Consider the following 25,635-nt stretch of genomic DNA (forward strand, 5'->3'; position numbering starts at 1 on the left):
GTATATTCTAGATGCAAGTCCTTTGTCATATATGAGGCTTTTAAAATATTTACTTTTAGTTTGTAGATTGTCTTGCCATTATTTTAATGATACATCTCCCAGAGCTATGACATAACTTTGACAGAGTTCAGTTTTTCAGTTTTTTCTTTTATGGATTATGCTTTTGTTATTGTATCAAATTTCTTGTATGTTTTCTTTTGGAAGTTTTATAATTTAAGTGTTATGTTTAGGTCTATGACCCACTTGTATAAAGTGCAATGTATCTGTCACTTTATTTTTTGTATGTGAATGTCTGGTTTCCCAGCACCATTTATTGAGAAGACAGTCCTTTGTCCATTGAGTTGCTTTAGCATCTCTGTCAAAAATTACTTAATTAGCATTGGGCTAATAACAGAGTATGAAGCCTGCTTGGGATTCTCTCTCTCCCTCTCTCTACCCCTCCTCCACTCATGCTATCTCTCTCTCTCAAAAGTAAATAAATAAAACCTTAAAAAATCACTTAATTACATTTGGATTCTGTCTTCTGTTCCATTGATTCATATATATCCTTCTTTATAAACCTGGATTGTCTGAATCTTTGTACTTAGTTATTGTTCAGATTATTTGGGCCACTCTAATTTCTTTGAGTTTTCATATGAATTTTAGAATTAGCTTGTCAATATCTAATACAGTTTACTGAGATTTTGTTTAAGGCTGTGATACATTTATAGATTGTGTAGTGAATAATTAACATCTTTTAAAAAATATTTATTTATTTATTTTGAGAGAGAATGTAATCAGGGGTGGGTCAGAGAGAGAGGAAGAGAGAGAGGATCCCAACCAAGCTCCATGCTGTCAGTGCAGACTCTGATGCAGGGCTTGAACCCACAAGCCTGAGATCGTGACCTGAGTCAGTCGCTTAACTGACTGAGCCAAACAGGGGCCTCATGCATAATTAATGTCTTAAAAAAATGGAATATTGTAATCCATAAACATGATATGCCTCTTCATTTAAAACTAAAAAAAAAAAAAAACACAAACCAAAACCTTTATTTTCTTTTATCAGTGTTTTGCAGTTTTCAGCATACAGATCCTGCACTTTTTCTGTTTGATTTGTACCTGTGTGTTTTTTTCTGTATGTGTGCTTATGTGCATGCAGTAGAAATGACTACTAGAAATGCCTGTTTTTTTATTTTATTTTTTTATTTTTTTATCATTTCAAGTCCTGATTGTCATTGCTGCCACAGATTTACTTAGGAATACAGACAACTTTTGTATTTTGATCATGTATAAAGATGAACTTGCTAAACTATTAGTTATAAACTGATTTTGTAGATTCTTTTGAATTTTCTATGTCATGTTGCCTGGGAATTGAGATTTTTTTTTCTTCTTCTTCTTCTCCTCCCACTCCCCTGATTCATTGGTTGTGACTATCAGGACAAGGTTGTTCCTGATGCTGAAGAGTGGGTGGAGATATTGCCTCCTTTACCATTAAGCATGATTATGCTGTAGGGTTTCTTCTGTGAATACTATTTATCAGGTTAAGAAGATTTGGTTTAATTACATTTGCTTAGAGTTTTCATCAATAAATGGATATTGAATTTTAATGCTTTTTCTGTAACAATTGAGATCATATGGTTTTTCCAGTTAGTCTGTTAATCTAGTGAATTATATTGATTGATTTTCAAATATTGAGCCCGTCTTGCATTCTGGCATGAGCCCTACGTGGCAGTGATATATTATCCTTTTTATATATTCTGTATTCAATTTCCTAATAACACTTTATTGAAGATTTTTACATCTATGATCATGTGGGATTTTGGTCTTTTGTTTTTCTTCTTGTTATTTTTGTGTCCAGTTTTGGGATTAGGGTAATATTAGCCTTATAAAATAGGTTGGGAGGTATTTTCTATATTCTAGAAAAGATTATGTAGAATATATATTGTCTCTTTCTTGAATGCTTGGGAGAATTTGTTAATGAACTCATATGGACCTGAAGTTTTCGTGTTTTGTTTTTTTTTTCCTTTAGGAAGAGAAGCATATATTTAACTGAAAATTCAATTAGAAAATAGATATAGAACTATTCATATTATTTTTTTAGTAAGTTTTGATAAATTTTTGTCTTTGAAGAAGTAGTACATTTTGTCTTATTTATTGAATTTAGGGCCATAGAATTTATTAAGTTTATTGAATTTAAGGCTTGTTTATCCTGTTAATATCTATGAAGTCAGTATATATGTCCAGTTGTTCATTTCTAATATTGGAAGTGTGTTTGTCTCTCTTTTTCCCCTGTCAGACTGGCTAGAGTTTTATCAATTTTTAAAATTTTTTAAAGAAACAGCTTTTAGTTTCATTGCTTTTCTACATTTATGTTTTCACTTTTACTGATTTCTGCTCACATATTTTTATAATTTGTTTCATTCTGCAAGCTTTTGGATTAATTTTTTTTTGCCCAGTAGTTTCTTAAGGTATGTATTTAGATAATTGATTTGAGAACTTTCTTAATTTCTATCATGTTAATTTAATACTATAAATTTCCATCTAAGTAGTGCTTAAAGGATACCCCACAAATTTTGACATGTTCTGTTTTCATTTTTCTTTATTTAAAAAAATATTCCCTTAAGACTTCATCTTTTTTCTTGAGTTATTTTAAATATTTGAAAGTTTTTAAGATACTTTTACTGATTTCTAGCTTAATTTTATTATGATATGACACTTTATATACTTTCTATTCTTTTAATTTTTGTTTTGTATCCCAAAATATGGTCCATCTTGGTGAAATGAATTGTGTACATTTGAGAAGAGTGTTTTCTGCCATTGGCATGTGGAATAATATATACTAGGTTAATGGTATTTGTATAACCACCTGGAAGAGTCAACCCTCCAGTTCTCTTGTCCACCCATTCTTAAGGAAATTACTCCTGCCTCTAGGGGTTTACAAGTCTTGCTTATGCCATCAACTCTGGTGGAGTGTGTGGGTTTTCCTGGTCTCCTAGTGTTCTGCTTGGCCTCTTACCAGAAGAGCTTTCTTTCTTCCTCACCCAGCAAAGTTTAACCTTTTCCACTGAGAAACGTAGCTTCCTATCATGATCCTGTGTGCATATTATTTACATTTGAGTCATTTAGTCATTCAACAAATATTTATTGACTACTGTATGCCAGGTCATGAATATGGTGATGAGAAAAAGAGAAGGAAAAACTCCTGGCCTCAAAGAATGTTTGTGTTTTGTGGTTCAATTTCATCATCCTAAGCTTCTAAGGTAGTCAGATGAAATATCCACAATTGGCCCATCTTCCTGCTCCATTTCCCAGAGTTATGATGACAGTGATTAGAGGAATCTGGTTGTTATTTTCAAGCACTCTTTATTGTTATATGCAAATACTCTTGTTTTAGGGAATGACTGGGGGATGAAGGTTTTTGACTACTGTCTCTATGCTGAGCTCTGTGAGATAGCTGGTTCAGAACCATTTCTTTGTTTGATACAGTCTTGTGGTACCTGTGAACCAAAGTTCTGCTGGCCACCAGAGTCAGGAGCTTAAGAGGTGTAGGCTGCCAAAACTAGGCACCAGACATACTCACAAGCTCTCTTTGAGGAGACTTCAGTGATCTGGAGCTGAGCAGAGGGAAAACACAAAAATGATACATGTTAGCCTTATCAGTCTCTGGAAAGAATTGCAACAGACCCCTTAATATGTATTAAATTAGAACAGTGAGTCCTCTCAACATCACTCATCATCAGGGAAATACAAATCAAAACCACAATGAAATACCACCTCACACCTGTCAGAATGGCTAACATTAACAACTCAGGCAACAACAGATGTTGGTGAGGATGCAGAGGAAGAGGATCTCTTTTGCATTGTTGGTGGGAATGCAAGCTGGTGCAGCCACTCTGGAAAACAGTGTGGAGGTTCCTCAAAAAACTAAAAATAGAACTACCCTACGACCCAGCAATTGCACTACTAGACATTAACCCACGGGATACAGGTGTGCTGTTTTGAAGGTACACATGCACCCCCATGTTTATAGCAGCACTACCAATAATAGCCAAAGTATGGAAAGAGCCCAAATGTCAATCGATGGATGAATGGATAAAGAAGATGTGGTATATATATATATATATATATATATATATATATACACACACACACACACACACACAACGGAGTATTACTCAGCAGTCATAAAGAATGAAATCTTGCCAACTATGTGGATGGAGCTGGAGGGTATTATGCTAAGTGAAATAAGTAAGTCATAGAAAGACAAAAATCATATGATTTCACTCATATGCAGACTTTAAGAGACAAAACAGATGAACATAAGGGAAGGGAAATAAAAATAATATAAAAACAGGGAGAGGGACAAAACAGAAGAGAGACTCATAAATATGGAGAACAAACTGAACATTACTGGAGGGGTTGTTGGAGGAGGGATGGACTAAATGGGTAAAGAGCATTAAGGAATCTACTCCTGAAATCATTTTTGCACTATATGCCTACTAATTTGGATGTAAATTTAAAATAAAATTAAATTAAAATCAAAATGCCATCACTAATTAAAAAAAAATCAGAACAGTGAGTCCTCAATAACCCATAAGAACTATTTCTATGTTGTAGTCAATGGGTCTCATGGACACAAGCTCCATTGGCTTTCATACCCAGATGTTTTGGGGTTTTATCCTTCAGGTGGCAGTCGCAGTCTTAAAAGTTGGGGTGCTGGATTTGCGGTCTAAATCCTTTGCTATTTGGGGAGAAGCTGGGAGTTGAGATTTCCCTTCTTGTCATAGGGAAAATCCCCAGGGTGGGGCTGTGGTGAGATTGTGTCTACCTCTCCTATCCAGTTCGATGTGTGTTTTTTTTTTTCTTGTTCACCAGATGTGTAGGGGTCACTCAGCTAGTTTCTAGATTTCTTTTAGAGGGTATTCTTCTGTATGTAGTTGTAGTTTCAATGGTCAGAGGGAAGAAATGACTGCAGGAGCCTCCTACATCTCCATCTTGAACCAAAACTTCATTAAATTTCTATTGAATCAAAGCACTCTTTATTAGGTAGACTGTACACTTAGTTATGTAGTTTTATTGTGGCTGTCAAAATATGGAATATCAATATGGCTGTGCTTCAGCCATACTGTTGTTGTGAAAACACTATTCCTTTCTGTGATTTATAGTCTCCATCATCAACAGCCCAAATATCACCACCTACCCTACTCTGCTACTTTAGATCCTCTCAGTCCCTCTGCCTCTAGCTTCCTTCTGCATTATTCCAGCTTCACTGGAACAATGAGGCAGCCAGCTCCATGTAGGCATAACCCAATAGCACCTTGCCTCCTGCCTTACTCGTCACTTTTCATCACCTGCCATAGGTTTGCTTATTGGTATTGAGGCATAAGATTCCATAGGATATGCTTAGTACCCACATCTGTGCAACTGGAAATGCAGGAATACCAAAATACTATAAGGATGATCTTCCAACCAGTAGGAGGTGAAGATCAGTCAATATATTCTTCTTCTTTACTTTCCCTGTTTCAGCTGCCCTGAGAGGTAGGCAATCACATTGCCTTTCAGGAGATGAACCCACAAGGTTGCATGGAGCAGGTGGCTGGTTGTCTCTCCTTCCCTGTCTTGCTGCTTTTGTGCTCACTCATACTTCCCTGGAATTCTACTATCTAGGTAGTAATGCCTAACTTTTGCCTCAGGCTTTGCTTTGATGTCATTCTTCTCTTAACAAATATAAACTTGTAAATGTGAGATGACATGAAAGGCAAAGCTCGTAAGGAAAGATTAAACAAAATGTCTCAGTCAGAAGCATCCCATATATGATCTCTACTCTTCTAGCATTTGTCACTCAGAAAGCATTATTTCATTCTTAAATAGTCCTTGTAGGAAGAATCTCAAGGAAACCAAGATGTGAAATGCACCTTATGGGAATGGAGCCCAAGTATTTAAGCTTTTATCACTGACACAGCAGTGGAAGGCAATGTTTTAAAATAAAATGTATTCAATAAAGGAACTAGTTATGCCAAGATGAGTAAGTTCTACAGATTTGCTGTACAATGTGCCTGTAGTTGACAATCCTGTGTTGCACACTTACAAATTGGTTATGAAGGTAATCTCACGTTAAGTGCTCTTACAACTCCCCACACACATAAGCAAACACAAAGGGGCACAAAGATACTTTTTGGAGGTGATGGATATGTTTATTACCTTGATTGTGATGATGGTTCCATGCATATGCATATGTCCAAACTCATTAAATTGTATACATTAAATATATGCATCTTTTGGTATATCAATTATACCTCAATAAATCTGTTAAAAAATAATAGTAAGGGAACTGAATTCTGGAAGAAAGGATAAATGGTAACTCTGTGCAGTATCTGCTCAGTTTTTCTATGAACCTAAAACTGCCTAATGAAATAAGTCTGCTGATTAAAAAAATAAAAGCCAATTGTCCAAGTAGATGTAAGTGAAAAGTTAAGTCAGAAGCAGACAGTCAAAAGGTGAGAACACATAGCCTAGATTAGAAATGAAAATGCGAGAATCTGAGCTTCCTAGGGACCAGTTCCAAACACAGAAGAGTGATAATAACGTTCAGTCAAAAAAGCGTGAAGACTGGGAGAAAAAAACTGCAGGGCTGAATACTAGAAAAATAGCACAAAAATAGCACAGAAAATGGAAAGAAAAGCCTCTTGCAAGCCTGTTGCTTTTTAATCTCAGAGGAAAAGTTCATAGTAGAAATATAGAAGGTGGGGGGGGGGGGGCTCCAAACACCTGTTCTTTAAAAAGTCCTTCCATCTCAGAGCCACTTTTGAAATGCAATCTAGATCTCATTTTGTCATACACCTGGCTTTCATGTTATCCTCTGATACCTGGTTCTGTGTTTGGCAAACAAGATCTATTGAGTCCTGCCTGGAAGAAATCAGAGGCAAATGTAAGTTTGCTGTTTTTCTGTAGACAAAACATGTGCAATATTTGTCCTGTTGCACATGAAATGTCAGCAGGGTAGGAAAGGGTGTTTGAAACTCCCAGCACAACCTCTGATATCATGGAATGCCTTCTAACTTTTGGCCTATTTCGAGCATTGAATTGAACACAAATTATTCAAAGAATGATATGGGTCAACTGAAAGAGATTGTTCTAAATATAACACTATTGCACATAATAGAAAATGTAGAGGAAAGTAGCAATTATTTACTGAGTACTAATTATTTTCCGGGACTCACTCTGCCAAATGCATTTTGCATCAATCCTGAGAAGTATACACTACCGTTAATCCTTTTTAAACATGAGGAAACAGACTTTGAGAAACTAATCCCTTGCTTTCATAAAAAGAGTACAGAAAGCAGAAATGTGACATACGGCATCTGTATTCCATGTGTCAGTCAGTAATGGTACCAATAGCCACTGCTGAAGGGAACCCATTGTGTGCTATGGTTTACAGGTACTATTTTTTTCAAGTTTATTTATTTGTTTTTAGAGGGGGAGAGAGAAAGCACGAGCAAGCATGGGGTAGGGGCAGAGAGAGAGAGGGAGAGAGAATCCAAAGCAGGCTCCACTGTCAACACAGAACCAGACAAAGGGTTTAAATCCATAAACTGTGAGATCATGACCTGAGCTGAAATCAAGTGTTGGACACTTAACCAACTGAACCACCCAGGTGCCCCTACAGATACTATTTTTAATTCACAGAATTTTGAAAAAAAAATGGTGGTTATTATTACTTTACTGATAAAAAATCTGAGTCTCACCAGGCTGAATAGCTTCATCAAGGTGACACAGTAAGTAAGGAGAAAAGTCAGAATCTGAACACAAGTTAACTAGACTTAAGAATGTATGATGTCAACCTTAAAAATAAAACTGCCACTGGGACGCCTGAGTGGCTCAGTGGGTTAGGCATCTGACTTCAGCTCAAGTCATGATCTTGCAGTCCACGAATTTGAGCCCCGCGTTGGGCTCTGTTGCTGACAGCTCAGAGCCTAGAGGCTGCTTCAGATTCTGTCTTTCTCTCTCTCTGCCCCTCCCTCACTCACAATCTCTCAAAAATGAACAAATGTTAAAAAAAATAAAACTGCCAGTTATTTTACTAGCAAAAGATAGGTTTATTTGAGAAAAGCAGAAAATTACAATCCATGGCTAGCAAGTCACAGCAAAATCATAAGTCAGTCCAACAACAACAAAAAAAAGAGAAGAACATTATTTTATAGAGAAGGAAGAAGTTGTGAGGAGTTGTTTTGAGGGAAAGTCCTTTGGAGAAAAGCAAGAGTTCAGGGTGGTGAAGGTTTCTCATTGGCTAAGTTGCAGGGGTAAATTCTTGTAGAAGATGCAATGTACTTTCCCTGGGTGGCCTATAATTGATCATTCTTTCCTGTTAAGGAATCTTCTGTTGGGTCTGTAATTGACAATTCTTCTTGTGATTAGCATTGGATGGTATGGCTCCCCCTAGTAGCCTTCCTGTCTAGCATCCTGAATCTACTTTTTTGGTTTCTCTTTATTCATTTTCACAGCTGGAGTCTTATTTATTTGTTTTGTTTTATTTTTAATACACTGCTATCATTATAAAATAAATATATATGAATGATATATGAAGCTTTCCATGTAACACTGGGTCCATTGTGGATGCTCAAAACATATGGGTCTTTTTTCTGCATGGTCTCAGACAAGTTGGTGGTTGAAATCTAGTACTCTGTCTAGAGTTAGCCAAAACAACAATAACAGCAGCCAGGGTCAGTAAACAGTAAGCACAGTGAATCTACCATTCCTTGTCAGTTTGTCTTTCAGGTTCTAACAAGGTAAACCTAATCAGTATAAGTCACTCCCTTTTTTTTTTTTTTTTTTTTTTTTTTTTGCATACCAGAAAGCAAATGTCTGCAGAAGAGTATTTGGGAATCAGTAAAGCAACTATGGTTTCCTGAGAGACAGATCCCAGAAAGAAACAGCTCCAGGAAACCAGGAATCCACCATTGGTGAGTCACCATCCAGTTACACTGCACCTACTGACTACTTGTGTTATGTATATTAACAGCAGATTAGAACCCCAGAGTCATGATTTGTCTGTGTGTACCCCCAGAAGGAATCTCAAAGGTCATCTATCTTACCCCCCCCAATTGTCCAGATAAGAAGATTAAGACTCTGAAAGGTAAAATGTCTCACTAAGTTCACGTGTTTTGAATTCCTCTTGTCCTATGTTATGCCAGATTTTCAGCCTCAAGTCCAGGGACTGACCTACACTGAAGGTTCAGCAGGCTGGATGGAGGACTGTCCTGAGGTCTGTGGTGACTGAAATCAAGCTACAGTGCGTAGAGTAGCGTTGGTTTGAGAAAGGTCTGCTTCCCGGCCAGAACACTTTCCTCCTTGTTAAGTGGAGCAAGTATTCCTCTACTTTTTCTTGGGGAATACTCCTGCACTCAATTTGTAGCAAAAGAGAGGGAGTAAATTACTTCATGTTAGTATAACCAATCTTCCCATACATAATCAGAGACAGAATCTCAGCAACTAATATTAAGAGAACTGCCTTTTTAAAATTATCATTATTTGAAGTATAGTTTGCACACAATGTTACATTAGTTTCGGGTATCTAATATAGTGATCCAACAACTCTATACTGATGCTATCTATACTCACCACAAGTATAGCTACCATCTATCACCATATAATGCAACCACAATACCATTGATTAAATTTCCAGGGAACATATCTTGTATTGAAGACAGTAGCCTAGTACTTAATTTACCTAATTTTATTTTATCTTCCTAATGGCACTGTGTAAGGTAGTAATTATCTCTGTACTACAGGGGTAGAAACAGAGGCTCACAGAAGTCCAGATATTTTTTCCCTGTTAGAAAGTGGATGAACAATGGTATGTGTGATTCCAAATCCCAGACATCCTGAGAAGTGTTTAGTTAGAATAATAGCCTCATGTTGAAGCAACCCAAAGAATAAGTAAAATTATTTTTCCAAGTATGTGATTTACAGCCACAGCAGTTGAAGATTTTCTTTCTTTCTTTTTTCCTTTAATTAGAGGACTGATATTAGTAAAATTACAAAATGAAAACCCAAGCTGGTAAGTCTGTGGACAAATGGACACTAAGGCCACATTTATATATCTAGAATCAACATTTAGAGAGGGTAGATTAATAAAGCAAACAGAGTGATGGCAATTACCCTGGTAACATAATCTCCATTGAGCCTTGCTTGAGGAGAAAATGAAAAGCTCCAACATCTGTCAGGTTCAACCAGAGTTCATTGAAGATAGAAAGTGTTACATGCTTTGCTTTCTCTCTTTTTTTTTCCTTAAAAATCAAAGGTGGCAGAATTAACACAAATGATCTAGCGTCTGGAGGACAGTGGTTCAAAGCTTTCATTAGAGTCCTGGTTACCGAGTAGAATGAACCAGTGGCACCAACACAGTTTTTGGGGCTCAACTCAAGATTCTTTCCATGAAAAAAAAAACATTACCAGAAATTATAGCATTTCTCTAAACGAAATTTAGCCACCAATTTCAGGCTCATTTTGAAAGGAAATATTATCATAAGCGTTGGCTTTAGTATTGAGCCATTTGTTTTTTAAGTTGCTCTTCTTGTCTAAGTAGAGGAAGAGGTATTTGCCACAAAAGTCAGTTTTTCTTATCCTCTTGGGCATAGAAGTTCAAGCAAACCCCCTCACATGAAAAGAATAGCAGGTGTATCCTGGTGTATCCTCCCACCCCACACTCACTCACTTTTTACCCTGCCAACTTCTATCCATTTGGTAACATCTTGTCATACTTTTTTTTCTAAGTTAATTTACAAGTTAATTAACATACAGTGTAGTCTTGATTTCAGGAGTAGAATCCAGTGATTCATCTCTTACATATGACACTCAGTATTCATCCCCAAAAGTGCCCTCTTTAATACCCCTTTCCCATTTAACCCACCCCTTTACTTTTGTTTTTAGTTGAAATATATTTGACACATAACATTGTGTAAATTTAAGGTGTACAACATCTTAATTTGATACATTTATATATTGTAATGTGATTGAAACTGTAGCCATAATTAACACCTACCATATTAATTATCATTTTTTTAATGGTTGGAAGAATTAAATTATAGTCTCTCAGCAAGTTTGATGATTATAATACAAGACTGTGCATTAAGTCTCTAGGGCTTATTTAGTACTTGTTGCAAGTTTGCACCCTTCAACGTCTGTCCTACCCTCCCCCCATATCTTAATAACCACCATTTTCCTTTGTCTGTTTTTACATATTTAGCTTTTTAAAATTCCACATACAAGTGATATTATTCAGTACTTATCTTTTTCTTTCTGACTTACCTCACTTAACATAATGTCCTCATGTTCTATACATGTTATCACAAACAGCAGGATGTCCTTTCTTTTCATGGCTGAATAATATTTCATTTGGTCAACAGGTACATGAAAAGATGTTCAACATCAGTAATCATCAGGAAAATGCAGATAAAAACCACAATGATGTATTACTTCATACCTGTTAGAATGGCTATCATCAAGAAGATAAGGGATAATAAGTGCTGGCCAGGAGGTGGAGAAAAGGGAACACTTGTGCACTGTTGATGGGAAGTAAATTGGTTCAGCTACTATGGAAAACAGTATGAAAGTGCTTCAAAAAGTTAAAAATAGGTCTATCATATTGCCATACTTCTTAAAGGCATGTAGACACATGAATGTACCCAATACAAATAGTATTTTGTGCTGTTTGCTATTTTATATACCATTTTGCAGGGGTTTATTTTCACTAAACTAGTATGTTTTGGGGGGTTCATTCTATAAAAATCTTCCTTATCATGCACAACTGCTATAGTATATTCTCTAGTATGCCTTATCCATTCAATAATTGATAGTATTTTACAACTTTTTTTTTTTTTATTTTTCACAAACAAGATGCTAAAAACACCCTGGGACAAACCTACTTGTTTGTCTGGGTTTCCCTACAATTGTGTTCTACTGATTCACACTGCATCATATCTATCCTGCCCTTGTCATGTCTCCAAGCAAGCAAAGTGCATTCCCTGTCCCATTATTGGCTTTGGACCTGTGAGCACCACATCGGAAGGGACACTCTGCTTCAGATGGTGTGGTTCAGCTCCACCTGTGGCTCTTTCTCCCTTTGCCTCAGGAACAGCATATCTGAGATAAGGGCTGCTTTCTTCCATCTATGACTCCATAATGGGAGCACATGCAGAGAAGACCAGAGCTGACCCACATTCCCAAGTGGTGGTAACAGAGAAAGAGAGATTTCTTATTATACCACTCTGGGATATTAGGGACATTCAATACCATTGCAAAAGCTGAATAGTGTAACTAAATTCTAACAAGTAGAATTGTTGAGTCATAAGTTTAAGTCCATTCTACAAATATTTTGAAGTAAAAGATTTTGAACCTACTGTTCCAGATTCTGGGGTTCATAGCAGTGTATAGCAGTGAAGAAAATCAAGTTCCTACTGGCAGGGTGCTTATGTTCTGCACATGTTATAAATTTTTAAAGTTTTAATAAATGCCATTAAATTGCCTTCCCCTAATATATAGTTATAAATAGAGAGGTAATTTAGGGTGCTTTGTCTTTCTAGATTGCTTCTCCTCTATTCTCTAACCTGCAACAAAGTGCTTTCATTCTAAGCATGAGCTCAGCAAAGCTGGCTGTACAACTAACCCTCACCTTATAGACCCTGGAAGCCAGTCTGGCTGTGGATATTCTACCTGGTAATATGATCTTTAACCTTACTTTTTAGTTTTCAGCATGAAGGCATGCTCTATCTTTACTCATACAATAAGGACAAATGAGATTATGGAAACTCATGGTTTACAACGTCTTGAAATCTTAGGCCTTTCTGTGGTTGCATGGCCATGATAGGCCATAGAACTGACAGAACTCAGTGCAGTGGAGTGAATGGAGAGGTCAGAGAGAGAACAGCTAGTGCTGTAGGGCAGGTTTAGCAAACTGAGGTCTAGGGGCCACGTCCCAGGGAAAGGAACAGGAAGAACAACCTGACTCCAGAGTTCAGCCTGACCAGGCAAAGATGCATCTCAGAGGTCCACAATATCCTTATTGCCATTTTCCTGATGTCCTGGAAACTGTGGATGAGCCCTGGCCCCTGCATGTCCTCTAAGTCATATACTTCTTACCAGACTCTTCTGCTCTTTTCAACATCCAGTGTCCTACTAAAGTCTTGGCCTTTTCTGAAGTACTTAAGCAGGCTCCTGATATCCTGTTGTACAACTCTTGTCAAAATCCGTTTTAGAGAAACTGAGGCCAGCTTCTCCTATTAAAGTAGGCATTGGTTCTTCAGAACTTCTATCCTGGCTAGATGCTTTTTAGTCCAGCCTATCTTCTCTTCTCCCTGTGCTGTCTGTCTCTGCTGTTCTGTATCTCTTGGGGCTCTTCAGCCTCTATTCTAGCAACTCTTTTGAGCTCCTATCTTCTGCAAACCTGGTTTATCCACATAGTCTGTGTCACTGAGGCTTCATGTTACCTTCCCAGCCAAGTGCACAGGATTATAGGCAATATACTCCTATGCTCTTGAATTGCCTGGGTATCATTTTTCAGAAAAATTCCTGAAGAAATCTTGATTTTGAATCGCATTCTGAATATAGAAATAACACACTTTCCAGAAGTCATGCATGACCACAGCAGCAAATGTATATTTAAGGCTCAATTTTTGTGTGTACTATTCTAAGAATTTTACATATATTAATCTTCACACAATGCTATGGAGTAGCTCACCTTTTTAAAGGTGAGAAAATTGAAGCACAGAGAAAAAAAGTGCCTCACTCAATGTCACACATTTAGAGGCATCATTGAAAGGCAACTCTGGGGCACCTGGGTGGCTCAGTCAGTTGAGCCTATGACTTCGGCTTAGGTCATGATTTCCCAGCGCATGAGTTCAAGCCCCGTGTTGGGCTGTGTGCTGACAGCCTAGAGCCCGGAGACTGCTTCAGATTCTGTGTCCCCCTCTCTCTCTCTGTCCCACCCCTGCTTGTGCTCTGTCTCTCTCTGTCTTTCAAAAATTCATAAACATCAAAAAAATTGTTTTTAATTAAAAAAATAAAAAAAAAAAACAAAAGAAAGGAGACTCAGAATATTCCCAGGTGATATAGTTCTGGAGACAGGAGAAGTAATTTCTTCCCACCAATAAAGGAATTTCCTGATCAGCATCATTGGAGATTACTTGAATATTTCAAAGGCTTATGAGTGCAAGTTTTTTGCTACATTACCATATGTACCAAGTATATTTTTTCGGATGAGTAGTTTGAGTAAAGTTTACTCTCAATTTGAAAAAAGATAATCTCAATCCAAAGTCTGTGCTGAATATTGCCTTTAAATAAAATATTAAAGTGGCAAATACTATAGTGGTGACTATTAAGGGAGAAAAATCAGCAGAATTTGCTAATTCCTTGTTTGTAAGGAGAGAAGGGGAGGGGACAATAAAAATGACTCCCAAGTTTCTGGTTTACATTGAACGTCTTGGTACTTGCAAGAGAATCAAAAGGCAGAGTCACAGGCTTTTGGGGCAATAGGTTGGGTGCTAAATTTGGGACTGTCAGATAGACAGTGCTCTCAGGATTGTCAGCTGGACCACAGTTATTTGTGTCCCGGAAAGTCAGACTCCAGTTTGCATCTGGGCCCAGCCCTACTCCTCTGCCTGTAACCTGTGAAAGTTATTTCATTTTGGGACCATTATTTTCTCACTGATGTGGGGTGATGGTAATTCCTGTTTCATGGAATCATTTGATATAGACCTTTAAACTGTAGATAATAATATAGGCCTGAACATTCTTGTGTAAACCCCACATGGAAACAGGCATGGTGTCAGCAGCCTCCCAGTCAGCTTTCCCTGTCACCAGAGAATCCCCAAAAGCCATTGATGGGTATACCCCTTTCAGAGAGGTGGGAAGTCCACTAAGTAAGAGATTGGTATCACTCTTTACCTCTGGATCTTTCATTAGATAAAGGTTTTAGATTTTACTTGGTTTTGGATAAACCGATTCATCCAATATATATCAGTCTTACAAACTAAGTAACAGCAAAATAACTTAGTGGCAAATGCCAACTCACCTATGGCCTAGAATTTCAGAAATAATTTCTGAAGCTGAAAAAGGGGTTTTGTGTTCCTTGAGATTGCTGCTGTTACTACCTGAAACACCAATTGCCATGGAGGTGGGGTTGGGGGGCAACCTACTGATTCAGAGCACATGCCTGAAATGGGTTGGTGGAGTAGACAAAATAAGTACTGACTTGTTTCAGAATCAAACAGCCACTATCGAGAGAAACTATTTTTTTAAACATTTATTTATTTTTCAGAGAGAGAGAGACTGAGGGACTGAGGATCTGATGTGGGGCTCAGAGCAGAGCCCGATGTCAGCACAGAGCCCAATGTGGGGCTCAAACTCACGAACCTTGAGATGATATCCTGAGCTGAAATCAAGAGATGGCTGCTTACCAGACTGAGCCACCCAGGCACCCTAGAGAAATTATTTTTATAAACATATCTTAGTTCTGAGATTGGAATATCTAACAGCCCACTTAACTATTTTTAAGTGTTTAAAATAGATCAGATTCTAAGTTTGAATTAGTTTATACTTCATCAGGTGGACTATTCACAATAAGAGATGGTTTATTGATTCAACTCCACAGAACATAAAGAAAGATGAAAAATGAGGCCATGATTGAACACCATGTACAATGACAAAGAGACTATCATCTTTTCTGGGCATGCTGTCTCTTTATTTGACAATGTTGGAAAAACTATTAGACAAAAAGAGAAATGAAAATTGTGGTATCCACAACACATTCAACTGGGGTCATTTAAGCCATGTATGTAAAATGATGGCTTGGAAAGGGAATGGCGGAATACCCCATTTAGCTATAGACTTGCTCTGACACCCAGAAAAGTGAAGCACTGCTAACAGTGTAGTGCTGGGGGGTTAGTACCTAGATCTCCTGATTCATGATCTTCTTGATTTCTAGTAACCAGGTTTTATTTTTATTTTTTTTTAATTTTTTAACGTTTATTTATTTTTGAGACAGAGAGAGACAGAACATGAACGGGGGAGGGTCAGAGAGAGAGGGAGACACAGAATCTGAAACAGGCTCCAGGCTCTGAGCTGTCAGCACAGAGCCCGACGCGGAGCTCCAACTCAAACCGCGAGATCATGACCTGAGCCGAAGTCAGAAGCTTACCCGACTGAGCCACCCAGGTGCCCCAACCAGGTTTTATTTTTATTTACTTCTTGTCTTCTTGCTCAATGCCCAACTTCTCTGTGGAGCATCCCTTGGCCTTTCTGGCCTGACGAAGTATTTCCCCACTCTGACTTCCATGCTTCCACTTTCTGACAGCTTCAGGTAATGATACTGCTCTGCCTTGTATCATTTCTCCTCTGCCCAAGGCTGAAAATGTGCTTCAACCTTTTGTTGCTGTGTCACTTTATGGACTACAAACAATGGCCCTATACACAAAAGTTTACAGAAATCCAAGATTGCTTTCTCCCTTTTCATGCTTTTCCCTCTTGGGTCCAACCTGATGACCCATGGAGGAAAGTAGAGATTATTTCCTTTATAAGATTGCTACTGTTTCTTAGAGACATTGTGGGAAGGAGTAAAAATACTTGATTTACTCTGGAATGTAGGTAGTTGCACTTGTTTTGAGAATTAAAAGATCTTTCCCATTGTTCATGGGAAAAACTGTAGCATACAATGGCTGGATGTCATTCCACATCAATAAAACTGCAGGTGTTTACTCTTTTTGTTAAGAAAGTGAAATTTTCATAGGTACTAATTTTCTTGAGTTATTGTGTTTTATGATAAATCTACATTTAATTTTCAGTAGTGGAAAAGAGAAACAAAGTTTCAGACATAAAAGGATTTTGCACAATCCAATATGTGTTTAATTATAAGTATCAAGAACGATGAAAGCAAGGCATTGAGCAGTCAAGTGGCTGTGAAACTTAGTTACTATGGCAACAAGGGTGATTATAATGTTGTGGAGTTATGTGGCTGTTCTAGGTGGACCGAGAGAGTGTACAAAGGGAAAAGGGAATTTGAAGGTGTGATGTCCCCAACTCAAAACATGCATAGACAAATCTGCAAATCTGTATGAATCAGTAACATCTTTACTTTCTTTACTGCAAGGAAGATGTGAAAAACAAGTCCTGGTTCTATTAGTTGTAGAGTTGCAGTTCCATTTAATTAGTTAGTTACCTATTGTGGGAGGGATTTGTTGGTTGGTGATGACTTTTCCCCTGGTTTTATTGACATATAATTGACATATAACATTGCATTAGGCATGAAGCATGATGAGTGGATATATGTATATATTTCAAAATGATCATTGCTCACATAGTTGCAATTAGCAACTTTCAAATATACAATACAGTATTGTTAACTACAGTCACCATCCCAGAACTCATTACATTCCAGAACTTATCTATCTTATAACAAGACATTTGTACCTTTGATCACCTTTACCCATTCCCCCTACCTCTCAACCTCACATCTGGCAACCAAACTGTTTTCTATATCTGTAAGTTTCTTTTATGTTTAGATTTTGCATATAAGTGACATCATAAGGTATTTGTCTTTCTTTGACTTATTTCACTTAACATAATGTCCTCAACTTCCATTCATGTTGCTGCAAATGCCAGGATTTCCTCCTTTTCCATGTTTGAATAGTATTCCATTGTATACATATATGACATTTTATTTGGTCATTCATCTCTAGATGGACACATGGGTTATTTCCACATCTAAGCTGTTAAATATAATGCTGTAATGAACATGAGAGTGTACATATCTATTTGAGATAATTATTTTGTTTCCTTCAGATACATACCTAGAAGTGAGATTGGTGGGTCATATGGTAGTTTTATTTTTAATTTGTGAGGTATCTCCACACTGTGGCTGCACCAATTTACATCCCTATCTATAATGCACAAGACTTCTACTTCCACCTAAATATACAACCTTGCCAAGTCCCTTATATTAAGACCAGGGTACTGGTGGAGAAGATGAGGGTCTAAGATGAGGGATGGAGATTGTGCTGGACAGTTGCTATAGTGGCCTTCATGATCACTGCCTCCCAGTATTCACACTCTTATATAATCCACTACCTTTGGTGTGAGTAGGAACTGTGACTTGCTTCAAAACACTGGAAGATGGCAAAGGTGATGGGATCCATGTGATTACATTTCATAGGATGTAATTTGTCTTGCTAGGAGAATCTCTCTCACTCTCTGTGACTTTGCAGAAGTGAGCTGCCATATTGTGAGCTACCACATGGAGAGGACCACGTGGAATAGAGCTGAGGATGGTCTCTAACATAACAACCATAAAGAGACTGAGGCTTTTAGTGTGACAGCTATAAGAAATGCTGTCAACAACCACATGATCTTGGAACCAGATCCTTTCCTATTTGAGCCTCAGATGAGACAGCAGCCCCTGCTGACATCTTGCTTGCAGCTTGTGAGACCCTGAGGCAGAGATGTTAGCAAATTGATGCCCACACTTCTGACACGAAAAACACATTAGATTTGTGTTGTTTTAAGCCAGTAGTTCTGCAGTAATCTGGTTATACAGCAATAAGTAACCAATGCAGGGGTTAGAATTTGCCCAAATAGAGATAGAGCTGAGCATTTTGACCCCACATTCCATGTGAACTTTTCTCCTGACCCTCCTCTCCCACCCTCAAGTGAAGGGACCTATTCTCTTCAGGAAAAAGTCTTTTCAATGACTGTATCTAAGGCAATTGCCTCAGAAGGAGATGTTAATTTTTCTCAGCTCTCCCCATGGCATCCAGATCCATAGTGGGAATTAGATCCCAGGAAAGCCAGTCAGAGAACTAGTCATTTTTAGAAAGATAATACAAATATCAAAAAAGCTGCAAAAACTTACCAGTTTTTATCTGCAAGAGTCAGAGGAAACATGCATGAGAGTGAATTTTAAGAATATTATAACAAAATGGACAAAATTTGAGATGAGATTGAACTGAAAGTATTAATACAGATGTGTTCACATGGATGTAATTTGTTGGCTTACCCATGTGGAATGATATTACCAGTATGCTAAGTTGTGTAATTAAAAGCTGCATTCAACTGTTGCCCACAATTAATGAGACTGAGAAGTCAAAAGTTTCCCAGCAACCTCTAGAGTTCAGGAAATGGGCATGTTGGAGTGGATCTCTTACGTGCTAACTACTCAGCCATTCTTTAAATAGCTACACAGAGGACCTGGAAGACACTCTTTTCACCAAGATACAAAGAATTAATTGGTGTAGATGGTACTAGTATACCTGAAAAATTCTTTGATGTCTGCCCTCTGTAATTGGAAATTAACAGTAGAAGGTACTATACTGGATACTGGATTCCCTGTTCATAGTTAGAATAATATGATTCTGGAATGGTAGACACCAGATGATGGAACTAAAAAGTTGGAGGATGGATTGACAATTAGGGTGATTTTAAAAAGAAAAACCTATTTATTTTGGAGTACTTTTACATTTACTGAAAATTTGCAAAGATAGTACAGAGAGTTCTCATGTATGCTTCACCCAGCTTTCTTTAATATTAGCATCATATATATCTGTGGCAAATTTGCCAAAACTAAGAAATTAACATTACACAGTACAATTAACTAACTACAGACTTCACTGGAATTTATCTAGTTTTTTTTCTCTCTTGTTTTGCTCTGCTTTCAGATCCAATCCATGTTGCATTTATTCTTCTTTGTCTCCTCTGATCTATGATAGTGTCTTATTCTCTTCCCACCCCCCCCCCATGATCTTGACTATATTAGAGAGTACTTGGGTATTTAGGCAAATATTTTGTAATGTGTTCCTCCATTTGGATTTGTCTGATGATTTAATGATTAGACTAGGGTTAAGGACTTTGGGGAAGGATACCACAAAAGTAAAGTGCCCTTCTCATCACATCACGTCAGGGGATACCAGATAGTAACTCATTATTGATGATATTAACCTATATAACTTGATTAAGGTAGTATTGATGAAGTTTCTCCACTATAATGTTGTCAATTTTTTTTTTCCTTTTCATACTTTCTTGTTTGGGAGAGAATCACTAAGTCTAACCCAAACCCAAGAGGAGAGGAATTAAGTTTCACCTTTTGAAAGGGAGAGTATTTGTATATTATTTGGAATTCTTTTGCAAGAAAGATTTGTACCTTCTCACATTTATTTATTTATTATTCAGCTATTTATTTATATCATTATGGATTCATGGATTTTTTCTTTGGATTATAACTCAATATTTTCATTATTTATAGTATTGTTCAAAATGTGCCAGCTTTGACTATTGGAAGCTGTTTTAGGATGGTCTATATATCCTTTTTTATATCTAACATTTTTTAAAGTACTTCCAAAATTACTTTCTGGCACTTCAAGATGCACTAAACCTGCTTGAATTTTCCCTTCTGCAAGCATAGAATCAACCATTTCTCTTAGTAAACCTGGTTCTATTTGTTGGAGAATGAAATTGAAAATGAGATCTGGGTGCTGGGTATGTCATTACTGTAGGCTTGTTACTGCTTCTAGACCCTCTCAGTGAGTAGCTAGAAAAAAATATATATATGTATATTATCATTTACACATAATGAATTTCTGTCTACCTACCTACCTACCTACCTACCCTGACCTACCTACCTATAAAAGTGATACATAGATAAAAATTAACATGAGTTCATGGTAATTCCAGCTCAGCATCTAGGGTTTATTCTATCTTTCCCTCTCCTTACATATTATTAACTTTATATCTGACAAAAAACCCTAGTTTTCATTTTCTACAATTTAGTTATTTATTTAAATCCATTGTACATGCAACTTTAATTCATGATTCTTTTTTTTTTTTAATTCATGATTCTTAACTCAAACCCACTATTGTAACTTTTTACATACAGGTTTGGTTTGTTGTGGGTTTTTTGTGTGTTTTTTTGTTTGTTTGTTTGTTTTGTCTTTAACCTTATCATATTTAGTCAAAACAATTTTCCAAAGTTACTTAGGTCAAGCCATTTTTGCTACATTCAATTTAAACGTTTGTTTGTTTATTTTTGAGAGAGGGAGAGAGAGAGAGACAGAGACAGAGACAGAGACAGAGAGAGACACAGAGAGGAAAAAGAAAGAGAGAATCCCAAGCAGGATCCTTGCTGTCAGTGCACAGCTTCATGGGGGCTCGATCTCAGGAACTGTGAGCCTGAGCCAAAATCAAGAGTTGGACACACCCAACTGAGCCACCCAGGCACACCTTGCCACACTCAATTTAATAAGACTATGCATACATTTATAATACAGTAGATTTCTTTATTATACTGGGCATCCTGCCTTGGGATCTCCCAAATCCTTAATGATTTATTTGATATTAGCATGCAAATAAGTTCACTCTGTAGCATTTCACTCACTTCTATGAGTCTTAACAAATTCATAGATTCATGTATCTACCACCATAGTGCCATATAAAACTGTTCCATTACCCTAAATATCTATGTGTGTTCCCTTTAAAGTCAACCCCACCTTCATCAATCATTGGCAACCCCTTGTGATTTTGCTTTTTTTTTTTTTTTTTAATGAGGTATATACATGGAACTGTGTAGCCTATTGGGTCTTGCTTCTTTCACTTTGCACAATTTAATATTGATCCAATAGTTATAAATTCATTTATGGTCCAACTTATTTAATACTAATTATGTGATTCAGTAGCTCATTTATTTTATTTATTTATTTACTTTAACTCACAGCCACTTTAATGGTTGGTTTATCAATCTCTTCTTGTAGCTCTAGCAAATATTCCTTTACATAATTTAGGCTTTAATTTTAAAAGAATGAAAGATTTGAATTGTTACACTTTTCTGGTAAATTTAACTATCATTAAGTTGTGGTCCTTTTTATTTTTTCTAATTCACAATTCATTTTTATTTATTTTTATTTTTTTTAATTTTTAAAATTTTTAAATTTTGTTTTAAATTTACATCCAAATTCGTTACCATATAGTGCAACAATTATTTCAGGAGTAGATTCCATAATGATCTTTACCCATTTAGCCCATCCCCCCTTCCACAATCCCTCCAGTAACCTTCTGTTTGTTCTCCATATTTAAGAGTTTCTTATGTTTTGTCCCCTTCCCTGTTTTTATATTATTTTTGCTTCCCTTCCCTTATATTCATCTGTTCTGTGTCTTAAAGTCCTCATATGAGTGAAGTCATATGATATTTGTCTTTCTCTGACTAATTTCGCTTAGCATAATACCCTCCAGTTCCATCCACGTAGTTGTAAATGGCAAGATTTCATTTGTTTTGATTGCCAAGTAATACTCCATTGTGTGTGTGTGTGTGTGTGTGTGTGTGTGTGTGTGTATCACATCTTCTTTATCCATTCATCCATTTATGGACACTGGGCTCTTTCCATACTTTGGCTATTGTTGATAGTGCTGCCATAAGCATTGGGGTGCATGTGTCCCTTCAAAACAGCATACCCGTATCACTTGGAAAAATACCTAGTAGTGCAATTACTGGGTCGTAGGGTAGTTCTGTTTTTAGTTTTTTGAGGAACCTCAATACTGTTTTCTGGAGTGGCTGCACCAGCTTGCATTCCCACCAGCAATGCAAAAGAGATCCTCTTTCTCTGCATCCTCATCAACATCTGTTGTTGCCTGAGTTGTTAATGTTAGCCATTCTGACAGATGTGAGGCAGTATCTCATTGTGGTTTTGATTTGTATTTCCCTGATGATGAGTGATGTTGAGCATTGTTTCACGTGTCTGTTAGCCATCTGGATGTCTCCTTTGGAAAAGTTTCCATTCATGTCTTCTGCCCATTTCTTCACTGGATTATTTGTTTTTTGGGTGTTGAGTTTGATAAGTTCTTTATAGATTTTGGATACTAACCCTTTATCTCATACGTCGTTTGCAAGTATCTTCTCCCATTCTACTGGTTGCCTTTTAGTTTTGCTGATTGTTTACTTCACTGTGCAGAAGATTTTTATTTTGATGCAGTCCCAATAGTTCATTTTTGCTTTTGTTTCCCTTGCCTCTGGAGACGTGTTGAGTAAGAAGTTGTTGCAGGCAAGATCAAAGAGGTTGTTGCTTGCTTTCTCCTTGAGGATTTTGATGGCTTCCTGTCTTACATTTAGGTCTTTCATCCATTTTGAGTTTATTTTTTGTGTATGGTGTAAGAAAGTGGTCCAGGTTCATTTTTCTTCATGTCGTTGTCCATTTTTCCCAGCACCACTTGCTGAAGAGACTGTCTTTATTCCATTGGATATTCTTTCCTTCTTTGTCAAAGATTAGTTGGCCATATGTTTGTGGGTCCATTTCTGGGTTCTCTATTCTGTTCCATTGATCCGAGTGTCTGTTTTTCTGCCAGCTCATTTGTTTTTATTGCTGAATGATATTCCATTGTATTATATGCCACAATTTTTTTAAATCAATTTATTGGTCATCTTGGTCAACTATTTGGACAGAAACTTTTGCTTTTTTATATTTTTGGGCAAAGTTTTTATCTACAAATTCAATTTATTTAATAAGTATAGAGCTTTTCAGGTTATCTATTTCTTTTTGAGTGAGTTTTGTAATTTGAGGCTCCCAAGGAATTGGTCTATATCACATAAGTTTTCAAATTTAGGGTCACAATGATGTTTGTGGGATTCTGTTATTTTTTTAATGTTTATTTATTGTTTAGAGAGAGATACAGACAGAGCATGAGCAGAAGAGGAGCAGAGAAAGAGGGAGGCACAGACTCTGAAGCAGGATCCAGACTCTGATCTGTCAGCACAGAGCTCAACGTGAGTCTCTAACTCAGGAATCACAAGATCAAGACCTGAGCAGAAGTTGGATGCTTAACTGTCTGAGCCACCCAGGCGCTCCAGGATTCTGTTATTTTTTAATACCGGTAGGATCAGTATTGAGGTTGCCTGTTTATTTCATGACATTGGTAATTTGTGTTTACCTTCCTTTATCTTCGTGATCCTCACTAGAGGTGTATTCATTGTACTGATCTCTTTAAGAACCAACTATGATAATTTTCCTTATTGTTTTTCCATTTTCTGTTATCAAGTGTATTGACTTGCTCTAATTTGTCTTATTTCATTCTTTCTGTTTATTTTAGCTTTAATTTTTTCCTTCTCTCATTTCTAGTTTTTCTTTGTGGAATATGAAGTTGCTAATTTTTCTAATAGAAGAGTTTCATGTTATAAATTTTCTCCTACTGTTGAATAAAGTATGCCAAAGATGGCTGATGGGACTAAAACAAGCTCTGGTCTCTAGCTTAGAGACCCCTTCCTCCGGGTTCTTCCTTTGTTTGTTGCATGTGTGAAAACCCCCCACAGATATGGAAGCTGACAGCATAAATTACTACACTGTAAGGGACATCAGAAAGGAGACGACCCCATAACTTGAGGAAATCACTTGGCCCACAAAACAGCCAGAGTGGCTGCCTGTTGTGACCCAGGCAAAGCTCCTACCTACAGTGTGACTCTTGTGCCTCAGAGGGAAGCCTCTCCACCCCAGTACACAAAGAAAGAAAGTGGGCCTCAACAGAAGGGGGAACACTAAGCGAAGAGGGATGGTGGGTTATGCCAAATGGACACATCTTTGTCCCGTCATCTACGGGGAAACACCTAATGAAGAAATATCACCAACTCACGACCTAGGGAAAACTTCACTAGAGGCCCCCCTCAAAAAGAACTACTATAACAGCCGGCTACCAGCATTATGCCGAGCTGTGAGTGAACAATGTGTAACGTTTGCCAAAAACAATGCTTGTTCTGCCCCATAGCCCCTGCCTGGCACACAAAAGATGGGGGCCACCCCTTTTGAAGACTTAGAGGTGGACTTTACCGACATACAACCAAATAAAGGGTTCAGGTATCTTCTTGTAATAATCTGTACATATTCAGGATGGGTCGAAGAATTCCTGACCAGAATGGAATGAAGTCACGAGGTGGCCAAAACCCTTCTACAGGAGATTGTGCCTGGGTTTGGTCTACTCTTAACCATACACGGTGATAATGGACCTGCATTTGTGGCAGATATTATACAAACCCTGACAAAGTCCCTCAACGTTACCTGGAAACGGCATACTGCTTACCAACCCCAGAGCTCAGGGAAAGTAGAGAAGATGAATCGCACCCTCAAGGAAACCCTGGCTAAGTTCCACCAAGAGACTAATCTCCCATGGCCAGATTTACTACCGCTGGCCTTCCTGCATGCCCAATGCATGCCTGGGGCACTGAGATTCTCCCCTTTTGAGTTATTATATGAGCCACCCCCACCATGTTTAGCCACCCCCCCCCCCCATGTAACTCCAAGGAGACCTACACCCAGATTGAAGACAAGGGAATAAGAGAATAGCTCCAGACCTTGGGAGCAGTCCTAAAGAAGTTACAGAGAGACACCATAGAGAAGGTCCCAATTTCCTTAGGGATCTCCGTTCACCCCTTTCAGCCAGGAGACTCTGTATGGGTCAAAGATTGGAAGAGGGAACCTCTTAGACCACGGTGGACTGGGCCTCATACTGTTATTCTAGCAACTTCTACAGCCCTTAAAAGTTTCAAGTATCACCCCATGGGTCCATCACTCCAGAGTTAAGAAGGCCAACTCAGAAGGACCCACAACCTGACAAAGTGATCCAGATCCAGTCAACCCACTTAAA

At 37.6% G+C, this 25,635-nt stretch overlaps 1 long non-coding RNA gene across 3 annotated transcripts in view; it reads left to right on the forward strand.

Annotated features, from left to right (window-relative positions):
* Positions 1-25,635, forward strand: part of LOC102899278 — a 49,525-nt gene that overhangs the window by 12,441 nt on the left and 11,449 nt on the right. Inside the window, exons 2-5 of one of the 3 annotated variants that reach the window (XR_006598982.1) lie at positions 8,831-8,939; positions 9,171-9,241; positions 11,385-12,693; positions 23,665-23,874. This is a non-coding gene — a long non-coding RNA (uncharacterized LOC102899278). The remainder of the gene's footprint in view (positions 1-8,830; positions 8,940-9,170; positions 9,242-11,384; positions 12,694-23,664; positions 23,875-25,635) is intronic. The other 2 variants (XR_006598983.1, XR_002158169.3) reach the window with 2 other exon arrangements.

Source organism: Felis catus, chromosome B3, assembly GCF_018350175.1.
Source record: "Felis catus isolate Fca126 chromosome B3, F.catus_Fca126_mat1.0, whole genome shotgun sequence".
In the NCBI taxonomy this organism is placed as follows: Eukaryota; Metazoa; Chordata; class Mammalia; order Carnivora; family Felidae; genus Felis; species Felis catus.